The sequence below is a fragment of the Tachysurus vachellii genome, chromosome 11 (genome assembly GCF_030014155.1).
Source record: "Tachysurus vachellii isolate PV-2020 chromosome 11, HZAU_Pvac_v1, whole genome shotgun sequence".
Taxonomy (NCBI): domain Eukaryota; kingdom Metazoa; phylum Chordata; class Actinopteri; order Siluriformes; family Bagridae; genus Tachysurus; species Tachysurus vachellii.
Genome location: NC_083470.1, coordinates 25,832,622 through 25,846,419, shown reverse-complemented (window position 1 = coordinate 25,846,419; position 13,798 = coordinate 25,832,622).

The window sequence follows — 13,798 nt, the reverse complement described above, 5'->3', positions numbered from 1 at the left end:
CCTACATCATCCACACATCTGTTCGTCTAGCTCCTGAGAACTCAGCGGTGGAATTCGTCACTCACTTCATTTCTGCCTGAAGAAAGCGATGCATGCGGCGGCTTTTTTTTTTTTTTTTTTTTTTAAGAATTTGTTTCTTGAAAGATTTAAAACATCTGTTTACACTGAGGATTAATAAACTTCTGTTGAATTTATTGTCATCTAATAATAAGAAAAAAGTTTGACTAGATGAAAGACCGCATGCTAGGGTGTTCTTTTTATTTATTTATTTATTTATTTTATATTTATTTAATTTACTTTTAATGCACTTTTTACAAGTACAGAAAACAAATACAATAACAACATAATTAACAACATTCATAACAAATTGTTGGCAAATACATTCAATGTGTTTTTGTTCAGTAAGTAAAAGTGAATGTATAATTTAAATGTACATTTATAATGAGGTAATTAAGTCTGAAAAAGGGGGCACGGTGGCTTAGTGGTGTGTGGAGTTTGCATGTTCTCCCCGTGCCTCTGGGGTTTCCTCCGGGTACTCTGGTTTCCTCCCCCCGGTCCAAAGACATGCATGGTAGGTTGATTGGCATCTCTGGAAAATTGTCCGTAGTGTGTGATTGTGTGAGTGAATGAGAGTGTGTGTGTGTGTCCTGCGATGGGTTGGCACTCCGTCCAGGGTGTATCCTGCCTTGATGCCCGATGACGCCTGAGATAGGCACAGGCTCCCCGTGACCCGAGGTAGTTCGGATAAGCGGTAGAAAATGAGTGAGTGAGAGTGAGTGAGTTTGAAAAAAAGCTAATTAAAGATTTCCTCCATAACTGAAATTTAATTATTAATTACTATAATGAATATTGGTAAATTTATACAAATATTATATAGTATTTATTATTATTATTATTAATATTATTATTATTATTATTTATTTTTTCATTTATTTATTTATTTCATTCATTCATTCATCTTCTACCACTTATCCGAACTACCTCGGGTCACGGGGAGCCTGTGCCTATCTCAGGCGTCATCGGGCATCAAGGCAGGATACACCCTGGATGGAGTGCCAACCCATCACAGGGCACACACACACACACTCTCATTCACTCACGCAATCACACACTATGGACAATTTTCCAGAGATGCCAATCAACCTACCATGCATGTCTTTGGACCGGGGGAGGAAACCGGAGTACCCGGAGGAAACCCCCGAGGCACGGGGAGAACATGCAAACTCCACACACACAAGGTGGAGGCGGGAATCGAACCCCAACCCTGGCGGTGTGAGGCGAACGTGCTAACCACTAAGCCACCGTGCCCCCTTATTTATTTATTTATTTTAATTTATTTATTTATTTATTTATTTTTATTTATTTATTATTGGTCAGTCACTCTGATGTACATAAACACACCGATACAGTCTCAAGTATACAATAAAAAACAATTAAAAATGGACGATCAGGTTGAAAAAGATAGCACATTCAGGCAAATAACAAAATGTACACTGTAACACAGAGGATCGAGAGAGGTTGTTAATGTGGCAGCTACAGTAAGTTGTTATTTAGCACACGCTAGTCCCTGCTTATAGGAGCTGATGGAAAACTGAGGGTTAAACAAAACAAACAACAACCTGTAGCACTGCTGCGTGACTTTGGGGTGGAGAATGTTGTCTGCATATCCACAGGCTTAAAGCAATACAATGATCGGTAACGGCTACAGGATGACGTATTGTCCCGATTCAACATACTGTAAACACTTAGTGGAAAGCCCTAAAGGCTGCTGTCAGCAAACTGAGGCGTTATTTTTATCACATGATGTAGGCAGCATGTTGACATTTGTTACTGTTAACTGTTACTATTTTCAGCTGCGTGATTGATGAGTTACTTCATTCTGCCTGATTCATGTTTCCATGACACGCTGAACATCAGCTACAAGCAGGAACGAGCGATCTGAACACGCAAAGGTTTAAATATCTACTGTACGTGAAAAAAATGAGTCTAATAATCATCTAGAACGACAATTTGAGATGTTTTCTATCTAATACACGGTGGGTGTGAATCAGTTTACAGTGTCGCGTGTGCTCCGAGCGAACAGATGATCCTGCGTTCTCGATCGAAGAAAACTTGTGAGAAAACGAATCGACCCTGAATCGAATCGACTCACTGTGTCATGAAAAGTGAAAACAAATCACCGGCTTTGTGTTTTTCACACTCAACCGTTTTTAGGATAAAGCTTTACGTCATCAAGATATTACAGGAAAACAAACCGAACAAAGGAAATCTCAAAAGGAATCATATTGACTTTGATTCAAACTGATTCAGATTTCACAACTCGTTAGAATTCCGCAGGTCGCCTCATTGGGGAAATTTCTGAAAGCTAAAACGGTCTGGAATGCAAACACATCCGCACACGATTCTCATCACTCTCTATCACGTCATCTCCTACGACTGGTTTTTACAAAACCATTAACGAGTGATTCAGTGTCAGAAGTTTCTGTTGAGACTTTATCGCTCTACAAGCTTCAGCACAGGAGGGTGTATTGCCGTCCTGTCTCACATTACATTCGGTTGCTGCTTTGCGCAATACTTTACAATACCTCATGCAACTGCTGCTATAACACTGTGTCCATTCCTGTATGTCAGTATGAGCACTGACCAGTATGAGCACTGACCAGTATGAGCACTGACCAGTGCTCATACAGACATACAGGAATGGACACAGTGTTATAGCAGCAGTTGCATGTAGGTCTAGGACTAACTTACTAAGTCCTTATAGCTCTGTCTTTCTTTTATGTAGCACCCTGTTCCTGGAGAAACGTCGTCTCATTTTGCTGTGTACTGCAACAGCTACAGTCGTATGCAAAAGTTTAGGCACCCCTGACAATTTCCATGATTTTCACTCACTCACTCATTTTCTACCGCTTATCCGAACTACCTCGGTCACGGGGAGCCTGTGCCTATCTCAGGTGTCATCGGGCATCAAGGCAGGATACACCCTCGACTTATTTGGTCATAACAAGAGGCATCATAACAAGCATGGCGGCAAAAGAACACAGCATTCCAAGGAAAACACTTGCTACCGACAGTAACATTTGGTGGAGGTTCCATCATGTTGTGGGATGTGGTGGCCGGGAGCCTGAAAATTTTAAGGGTGAGGCAGTAATTTGCAACCACACACATGCTAGAACTGAGACTGTGGTATCACATGTAGCTGCACAGGGCACCAGTCTGACTCATGTGGCATGTGAATCTTCTTTCTGGCCTGGTGTCAAGCATGATCCTGTGTGGTTTAACTGGCCTGGAGTTTCAAAGGTTTGTAATTCAATCAAAGAACTTTTATTGAACTTCAAACACTTTATTTTTTCTAGCAATTTTTTATTTGAACATTTTTTGAAACTTCAATAAGGCTTTGAAAGGCTCTATATTATTATAGTATTTATATAATCATTTTGTCAGTATAATTAAATTAAATAGTAATAATGGTTGAATTAAAAAAATATATATTGTTATTATTAAAAATTTAATTCATTGTGATTAAATTAAATAGTAATAATAGTTGAATATATATATATATTTAATTATTGTTATTATTATTATTATTATTAATGCTCGTCTTGATAATAAGTTAAAACATAAATTGTTTAAAAGGCATGCTTGTTGAAATAAAGTGTATTAGTGAATAAAATGCGTTTGGAGAAATAAGCATTGTGTGTTAATCTTTCACTTTTATGGAAGTCTACAAAGAATTGTCCTGCACTACAAACCCCCCCCCCCCCCGTTTTTCTCCTTTTTTTTCTCTTTTCCCCCTTTTTTCCCCCTTTTTCCTTCTTTTCTTTCCCCCCTCCAAGCAGTCCCTTTCGCCCTGACTCTGGCCGAGTGGTTAAGGTATTGGCCTTCTGATCGGAAGGGCCTCTGAGCAAGGCCCTTAACCTTTAATTGCTCAGTTGTATAAATTAAAATTAAAATTGTAAGTCACTCTGGATAAGAGTTTCTGCTAAATGACAGAAATGTAAATGTAATGCTGTGGGGCTGTGTGGTCAGTGCTGGGAATCTGGTTCACGATCACATGGATTCCACTCAATATCAGCAGATTCTTGAGAATAGTTTTGAGGAATCAGTCACAAAGTTGAAGTTACATCAGGGCTGGATATTTCAACAAGGCAACGACCCAAAACACTGCTCATAATCTACTCAGGCCTTTATGCAGAGGAACAAGTAGAATGTTCTGGAATGGCCATCTCAGGCCCCAGACCTGAATATCATTGAACATCTGTGGGGTGATTTGAAGCGGGCTGTCCGTGCTCGACAACTATCAAACCTAACTGAACTGAAGATGTTCTGTAAGGAGGAACGGTCCAAAATACATTCATCCAGAATCCAGACACTCATTACAGGCTATAGGAAGCGTCTATATGCTGTTATTTCTGCTAAAGGAGGCTCTACTAAATATTGATAGGATTTATCTGTTGGGGTGCCAAAATTTATGCACCCGTCTAATTTCGTTTTGATGCATATCGCGCATTTTCTGTTAATCCAATAAACCTCATTTCACTACTGAAATATTACTTTAGGGCCCTTCAGTTATTGGATAGATCAAAATAAAATTGCTGATCCAAACACCCAAATATTTATAAATGAAAATCGTAGAAATTGTCAGGGGTGCCTAAACTTTTGCATACGACTGTATGTATGGTTGAAATGACAATAAAAGATTCTTGACTTCTTGACTTGACTTGAAATGAGGATTGTATCTGCTTGACCCTAGGGTACAGTTTGGATTCTGGGAATGAAGCAGGACGAATCTGTTAACTGGGGAAAAGGGAATTTTCTGATCATGAACACTGCATGTATTTAAACAGGCAATGATTCAGAATGAAACTTACTGTCAAGCAGATACAATCCTCATTTCAAGTCAAGTCAAGAAGTCAAGAATCTTTTATTGTGCCTAGAAATAATAATAATAATAATAATAATAATAATAATAATAATAATAATAATTATTATTATTATTATTATTATTATTATTATTATTATTATTATTATTAAAATAGTAATAATAATAATACTAAGATACATAGATACATAGATACGTAGATACATGTGATACACACACATACACACACACACACACACATCACTCACACATATACACACACACACACACACACACACACACAAACATACACCACTCACACATCACTCACACATACACACACACATATATACACACACACACATACTGATCACACACTGCACGCACACATCATACACACACCCACACACGGAGAGCAGATGCTCACCAAAAACATACCACACACACGCACACACACTCATGTAATGACACAGAAATGGAGTCTCCAAGCTCCTCCAATAGTTCATCAGTGAATCATCCAGAAAATCATAAAAGAGAATCTACCTCATAGTTCATGACTCTATCAGAAGAAAAATAATTCATGAGAAGTCGATTAAAGGCGTCGATTTGGGTAAGGACGGTAGGGACATGTCCCTACCAATATCCAGGGAACACTCACTCGTCCTTAGCAATAATTCGACCAAGCCTATATATATATATATATGTATATATATATATATATATATATATATATATATATATATATACATATATATAGTTTACATAACCACTGATGTCGTCTGTGTCTTGTGCTTTTTTACTTATTTCATTTAACATTTATCCAGGAATCATTAAATAAGGTGAAAAATGTTTTACAACAGCGTTCTGTAAAAAATAGCGCAACTTGTGGAACACAAACGGTTAACAGATTTACCCCCCTGCAATGAACCCCGCCTCTGTAACTCACCTCTCTAAAATGATTGGCCTTTGCCTTTTTTGAGTCCTGCTTTCAGGAGCATTTCTAGAGGCGGGGCCACAGGGGCCCAGGCCCCTGCTGGAATCCGTTTGGCCCCTGATTGACCCCCGTTCCATCAATCGTCGACGAGAAGAGCAACCGGAGAAACGATCACAGATGCAATTCCACCCCAAACAATTGGCGGCACTCAAGCATTTGAAAAAGGAATGACTGGTGAAATGTATTTGCACCGTACTGAATAAATTATTTTGTGTGCTTGAATGTACCCATGTGGCCCCTGAATGTAACATGTGGCCCCTTAATGGCCCCTGTTACAGAAAAATCCTAGAACCGCCACTGCCTGCCTCTCTAACCCACGTCGCTGTTTGATTGGCTTTGTCTTTCTCGCTAATGTGTTGAGGTCGGAGGCTGCAGCTACAGTATATTCTGTTGTATGAAGCAATATGCAACGTGATTATGCAGCTACCGGTAAGTGAGTAAGAAAGTATTCTTATAACAACAGTTTTATGCACAAAGTACGGGGAATGTTGTCCCCACCAATGTCAAATAAATTATGTCCCCACCAATGTCAAATAAATTATGTCCCCACCAATGTCAAAATCAAACTTACGCCATTGTGTGAGATGATCAACGGTAAACAGAATAAAATAGGAAGTTAATGCCAGGAAGCTCTGCAGTGTGTCTGAATCAACCAAAAACACAGAGCTCTGGTTATCAGAAGCATCGCTGTTGTTGTGTTGATGTCAATAATCTTATATTATCGGGGTCTGAAACCATTTAGTAAGAAAAACACACTGAAATAGAGCAGATTTGGTGCCGGGGCAAATTCTTTTGCACATCATTGTACAGTATATAAATGTTTTCTGGCCGCAGTTTGAAAGGAATGTTTTACCATTTCACAGAGAAGGAGTTCATTTAGACGTTAGATGTTTATTTAGTGTTCCGGACATCTAAATGTTTGTGATGTCATAATTAGAGAAACGATCATATAAAAGAAGCCTAGATTAGAAAAATCTGTCCAAGCAGAAAATAGAGTTTTGGCAGAATAGAATAAAGTACTAGAATAAACTAGATTTGTAAAGTTCGTCGAGACAAACTTTGATGTTGGCTTTGACGGTGCAAGTATTCGCAAAGGCCGGTGCTTTTTGGAGGCGAGTGGACATAAGGGTCAGTGTTACTTTTGGAGGCAAGTGGACAGAAAGATTGTGAAAGCTACTGGACCGCTAGGGTGCCAATACTTTTGGAGGCAAGCGGACATGAGCATGTGACATGATCCGAATACCCATGAGGCAGTTCCCCTCATTGTGCTGAGTGTTTTGATATGTCACATGTCCATGTTGTGCAAATTTTTTATTTCGCTTATTTTGGGGGAGGGGCTACACGTGACGTCATGTGACGTGACCATAACACACGTGAGGCACTTCCCCTCATTGTGCTGAGTGTTTTGATATATGACATGTCCATGTTGTGCTAATTTTTGATTTCGCTTATTTTGGGGGCGGGGCTACACGTGACGTCACGTGACGTCACCAAAATACACGTGAGGCAGCTCCCCTCGTTGTGCTGAGTGTTTTGATATGTCACATGTCCATGTTGTGAAAATTGTGGATTTTCACGTGACGACACGTGACGACACGTGACGTGACCATAACACACGTGAGGCACTTCCCCTCATTGGGCTGAGTGTTTTGATATATGACATGTCCATGTTGTGCAAATTTTTGATTTCGCTTATTTTGGGGGCGGGGCTACACGTGATGTCACGTGACGTCACCAAAATACACGTGGGGCAGTTCCCCTCATTGTGCTGAGTGTTTTGATATGTCACATGTCCATGTTGTGCAAATTTTTGATTTCGCTTATTTTGGGGGCGGGGCTATACACGTGACGTCACGTGACGTGACCAAAATACACGTGAGGCAGTTCCCCTCATTGTGCTGAGTGTTTTGATATGTCACATGTCCATGTGTGCAAATGTTTGATTTCGCTTATTTTGGGGGCGGGGCTACACGTGACGTCACGTGACGTGACCAAAATACACGTGGGGCAGTTCCCCTCATTGTGCTGAGTGTTTTGATATGTCACATGTCCATGTTGTGCTAATTTTTTATTTTCACGTGACGACACGTGACGACACGTGACGTGACGTGACCATAACACACGTGAGGCACTTCCCCTCATTGGGCTGAGTGTTTTGATATATGACATGTCCATGTTGTGTTAATTTTTGATTTCGCTTATTTTGGGGGCGGGGCTACACGTGACGTCACGTGACGTGACCAAAATACACGTGGGGCAGTTCCCCTCATTGGGCTGAGTGTTTTGATATATGACATGTCCATATTGTGCTCATTTTTGATTTCGCTTATTCTGGGGGCGGGGCTACACGTGACGTCACGTGATGTCACCAGTATACCCGGTGGGGTGCCAATACTTTTGGCAAAAAGTGGCTACTGAGGGTTTGGACATTTCATGTCAATACTGCAGTCATTATGGGATTCTACTTATTATTATACTGCATAGAACACAGGAGAGAAGCCGTGCCTGAGCTCTGCGCACGCTGCGTGTGTGAAAACTTAGAGGAATTTTAGGAATTCCCCATTCAAGTCTATGGGACGTTCCATCGTCGACTACGGGAAAACCGAAAGTTCCGTCGGAACGCCGAGTCCGGAACTTTGTCCGGAGTAACGTCCTAAAGAACCTGTCCGAGTTTGGTGTAAATCGCTCGAAAACTTGTCGAGTTATAAACCTCCAAAATTTATAATGGAAGTGGATACGAAAAAAGGCCACTTTGAGCTTCCGTACCGGGAATGCCGGAATTCCGATAGCTTAGAAAAGTAATAGCAACAAACTTCAGACCAGGGTCTACGACATATCCGAATTTGGTGCATGTGGCTCGAAAGCCCTAGGACGAGTTACTCTTGATAAATTTGTGGCTAAGAATAATAATAATAATAATAATAATAATAATAATAATAATAATAATAATAATAATAATAAGCTTATAAAGGTAATCAGAATGTTGGCTTTTACAAAGCCAACATAATTAGAATTTATTAAAATATAATGACAGATTATTCTGATCGGTTATTGGACATTAGGTTATAAAAGTGATCAGTGATTGGACATTAGGAGATAATAGTGATCAGTGATTAGACACTAGGAGATAATAGTGATCAGTGATTTGACATTAGGAGATAATATTAATCAGTGATTGGACATTAGGAGATAATATTGATCAGTGATTAGACACTAGGAGATAATAGTGAGTAATTGGACATAGGAGATAGTAGTGAGTAATTGGACATTAGGAGATAATAGTGATCAGTAATTGGACATTAGGAGATAATAGTGAGTAATTGGACATTAGGAGATAAAAGTGAGTAATTGGACATTAGGAGATAATAGTGATCAGTAATTGGACACTAGGAGATAATATTGATCAGTGATTGGACACTAGGAGATAATAGTGATCAGTGATTTGACATTAGGAGATAATATTGTTCAGTGATTGGACATTAGGAGATAATAGTGATCGGTGATTGGACGCTAGGAGATAATAGTGATCAGTGATTTGACATTAGGAGATAATATTAATCAGTGATTGGACATTAGGAGATAATATTGATCAGTGATTAGACACTAGGAGATAATAGTGAGTAATTGGACATAGGAGATAGTAGTGAGTAATTGGACATTAGGAGATAATAGTGATCAGTAATTGGACATTAGGAGATAATAGTGAGTAATTGGACATTAGGAGATAAAAGTGAGTAATTGGACATTAGGAGATAATAGTGATCAGTAATTGGACACTAGGAGATAATATTGATCAGTGATTGGACACTAGGAGATAATAGTGATCAGTGATTTGACATTAGGAGATAATATTGTTCAGTGATTGGACATTAGGAGATAATAGTGATCGGTGATTGGACGCTAGGAGATAATAGTGATCAGTGATTTGACATTAGGAGATAATATTGATCAGTGATTAGACACTAGGAGATAATAGTGAGTAATTGGACATAGGAGATAGTAGTGAGTAATTGGACATTAGGAGATAATAGTGATCAGTAATTGGACATTAGGAGATAATAGTGATCAGTGATTGAAACTTATGAGATAATAGTGATCAGTGATTGGACATTATGAGATAATAGTGATCAGTGATTGGACATTAGGTTATAATAGTGATCAGTAATTGGACATAAGAAGATAATAGTGATCAGTGATTAGACACTAGGAGATAATATTGATCAGTGATTAGACACTATGAGATAATATTGATCAGTGATTGGACATAAGAAGATAATATTGATCAGTAATTAGACACTATGAGATAATATTGATCAGTAATTAGACACTAGGAGATAATAGTGAGTAACTGGACATAGGAGATAATAGTGAGTAATTGGACATATGAGATAATAGTGATCAGTGATTGGACATTAGGAGATAATATTGATCAGTGATTAGACACTAGGAGATAATAGTGAGTAATTGGACATTAGGAGATAATAGTGATCAGTAATTGGACATTAGGAGATAATAGTGAGTAATTGGACATTAGGAGATAATAGTGAGTAATTGGAAATTAGGAGATAATAGTGATCAGTAATTGGACATTAGGAGATACTGTAATAGTGGTCAGTGATTGGACATTAGGAGATAATAGTGAGTAATTAGGAGATAATAGTGATCAGTAATTGGACATTAGGAGATAATAGTGGTCAGTGATTGGACATTAGGAGATAATAGTGAGTAATTGGACATATGAGATAATAGTGATCAGTGATTGGACATTAGGAGATAATATTGATCAGTGATTAGACACTAGGAGATAATAGTGAGTAATTGGACATTAGGAGATAATAGTGATCAGTAATTGGACATTAGGAGATAATAGTGAGTAATTGGACATTAGGAGATAATAGTGAGTAATTGGAAATTAGGAGATAATAGTGATCAGTAATTGGACATTAGGAGATACTGTAATAGTGGTCAGTGATTGGACATTAGGAGATAATAGTGAGTAATTAGGAGATAATAGTGATCAGTAATTGGACATTAGGAGATAATAGTGGTCAGTGATTGGACATTAGGAGATACTGTAATAGTGGTCAGTGATTGGACATTAGGAGATAATAGTGAGTAATTAGGAGATAATAGTGATCAGTAATTGGACATTAGGAGATAATAGTGGTCAGTGATTGGACATTAGGAGATAATAGTGAGTAATTGGACATTAGGAGATAATAGTGGTCAGTGATCCTGTATTAAATAACATTAGTGCAGTAATTATAAGTGATGTTGGTGTAAAGCACTGAGAGTTCTGACGATGCTGTCCTGCCTGCTATGTTGTCACCTGGTCTTACATCTTATGTCTTGCTTCATGTTTCAGGATCCTCGTCTTCTCCTAAACGTGATCTTCTCCATGCTATTTTTACGCTCCCTCAATAAATTCTTCATGTATGCATCTTTAGAGTCCTCCTGTGTTTCGAGTCATCACACAAAACAAACATCTCCTACATGCTTCATTAATAACTGCATTAAACGCAATGCTGTTGCTCCACAAGACAAACTCCAAAATAACGCCATGCTCCACTTTCTCACAGTAACCTTAAAGTTACAGGCTTTTTAACGAAACAATGTCCGTGCAGGACACGACTTCATTCAGAATCCAGCACGTGACATTTGACTCATTACCAACACAACTGCAATGTATGGAAACAGAAAAACAGAAGTCCATCAAAAGTTATTGTTGTGGGTTTTTCTCCTGAATACTTTCCACTCAGTATGATACAGCATGTTCTCTCTGTGGTGATGAGTTCACATACCATACTGGGGAGGTCCCTAAAATAAAAAAAACAGAAGCATAGTTGGCCTGCTTTCAGTTAGAACACGTTATATAAACACCTCCTTACTGTAGATGTTCAAACAAAAATAAACACGACACTTAACATGACATCTTCTTGCATCCATCATGCACGGTTCTTTGTGATGAACTCTTGTCATATCTTGTTTTGTAATATTTATAGAAATCGATGCATTAGCACTTGCCTCTCCTGCTAAAGATGAGTAATCTTTTCTCCTGCCCTTTTGATGGTCATCTCGTGTTACCGTAGTTTTGTGCACACGTTTTCTCAGTTCATAAGAAAAGCTACACGTTGCACGATAGGAGTCACGGAATGAACTGAGTCTCAGGGTCGAACTGGTATTTAAACCCAGCTAGCAAGATGAGCTAACCAGAAAGAAGAAAGCTAAGCAGCTAGCTTAAACGTACAGTAGAGACTGTGGAGAAGACCAGTATCTGATGATCTGAAATGAACTGCAGGAGAAGTTCAGAGAAGTCAGAAGGTTACGATGAGATCATAACGAGAAGGAGTTCTTAAACACACACATGTCATCATGACACTTCTGCATCTGTGGAGATAATAAATCAGTGTACGTGTGAAGCAGTGGTGAAGTCCTCAAAAAAAAAAAAAGTGGTATACTACTACCCCCGCCCACCTCTTAAACCTCCTGTTCCCTGCCACGCTGCCAAAACAAGCAAAAACAACACACAGAAGTGAATGTTTGCATTTACATGACATTAACATTAATGTCATGTACTGTAGGATGTCAGGATTCCTAAAGCAAATATTTAATAGATATAATTTACATATTTCCTGCCTAATAGATTCAGTGTGGAACCTGCAAAAATGGTTCCATATAAAATGACAGAAGCGCAAATACCGAGCGGACATACTGTATCCCTTGGTATTGTGCATTGTGCTAAAGCAAGTACAGAGACCATAGAGCCATCTGTAATCTGTATAACCATCTGTATAACCATCTGTAATAGCTCTTATATAAGCAGCAGGATTATGTTTGTCAAAAGCTGATTTAGGGGGTTTTTACACCCGGTCACTTCGTGTGTTGTCTCTGATTCGATAGCTGTCTGATTTGTTAAAACTGTTCCATTTATTTAGGCCACATAAACGCGTCTCGGCGAATCGGATATCGATCCGATCTTTCTACTCCCGCCCAAAATGCTAATATATTTTACCTCATTCCTAATTGAAATGGAACACACTTTGGTGTATGCGGTTGTTGCAAAAAACAGCATTTACTGTTTGCTGCATTTTCGTTGGCAGCAGCAGCACATTTTAAGACCAAACGAGACGCCTGGGTGAAAGATCAGAGCAGCGCTGGTGGGAAAACATATTTCTGGCGCGACGCACGACTCGTGAGTCACCTGCGAGTGACGTACTTCCGTTTGGGAGGAGTATAGCGCTGACGTATGTGGCTTGAACAACCACATTCATTTACACCTGTCCAGTTTCATCTGAAACGCGTCCCAGACCACCTCCTGAAGGGGTTTTTACCGTCGGATTTATATCTGTCTCGAAAACATTTCAGAGGGCATTTAGACCTGGTCTTTTTACCATCGGATAGATATCTGATCACAGAAAACTCATGAAGTGACCAGGTGTAAAACCCCCCTTACACATTGAAGTTTACATCACAGTGAAATGTATATTGTTGTATATTGTTTATAATGCAAGCAATAAAAATAATCAAAAAGCAAGGTTTCTCAAAATAAGTGTTGTAGTGTAACTATCAGGACATCGGTGGTGTGTGAGCTGAATTTGGTGACAGTAAAGTGTATTACAGTGAAGTTCATTCATTCATTCATCTTCTACCTCTTATCCGAACTACCTCGGGTCACGGGGAGCCTGTGCCTATCTCAGGCGTCATCGGGCATCAAGGCAGGATACACCCTGGACGGAGTGCCAACCCCTCACAGGGCACACACACACTCTCATTCACTCACACAATCACACACTACGGACAATTTTCCAGAGATGCCAATCAACCTACCATGCATGTCTTTGGACCGGGGGAGGAAACCGGAGTACCCGGAGGAAACCCCCGAGGCACTGGGAGAACATGCAAACTCCACACACACAAGGTGGAGGTGGGAATCGAACCCCCAA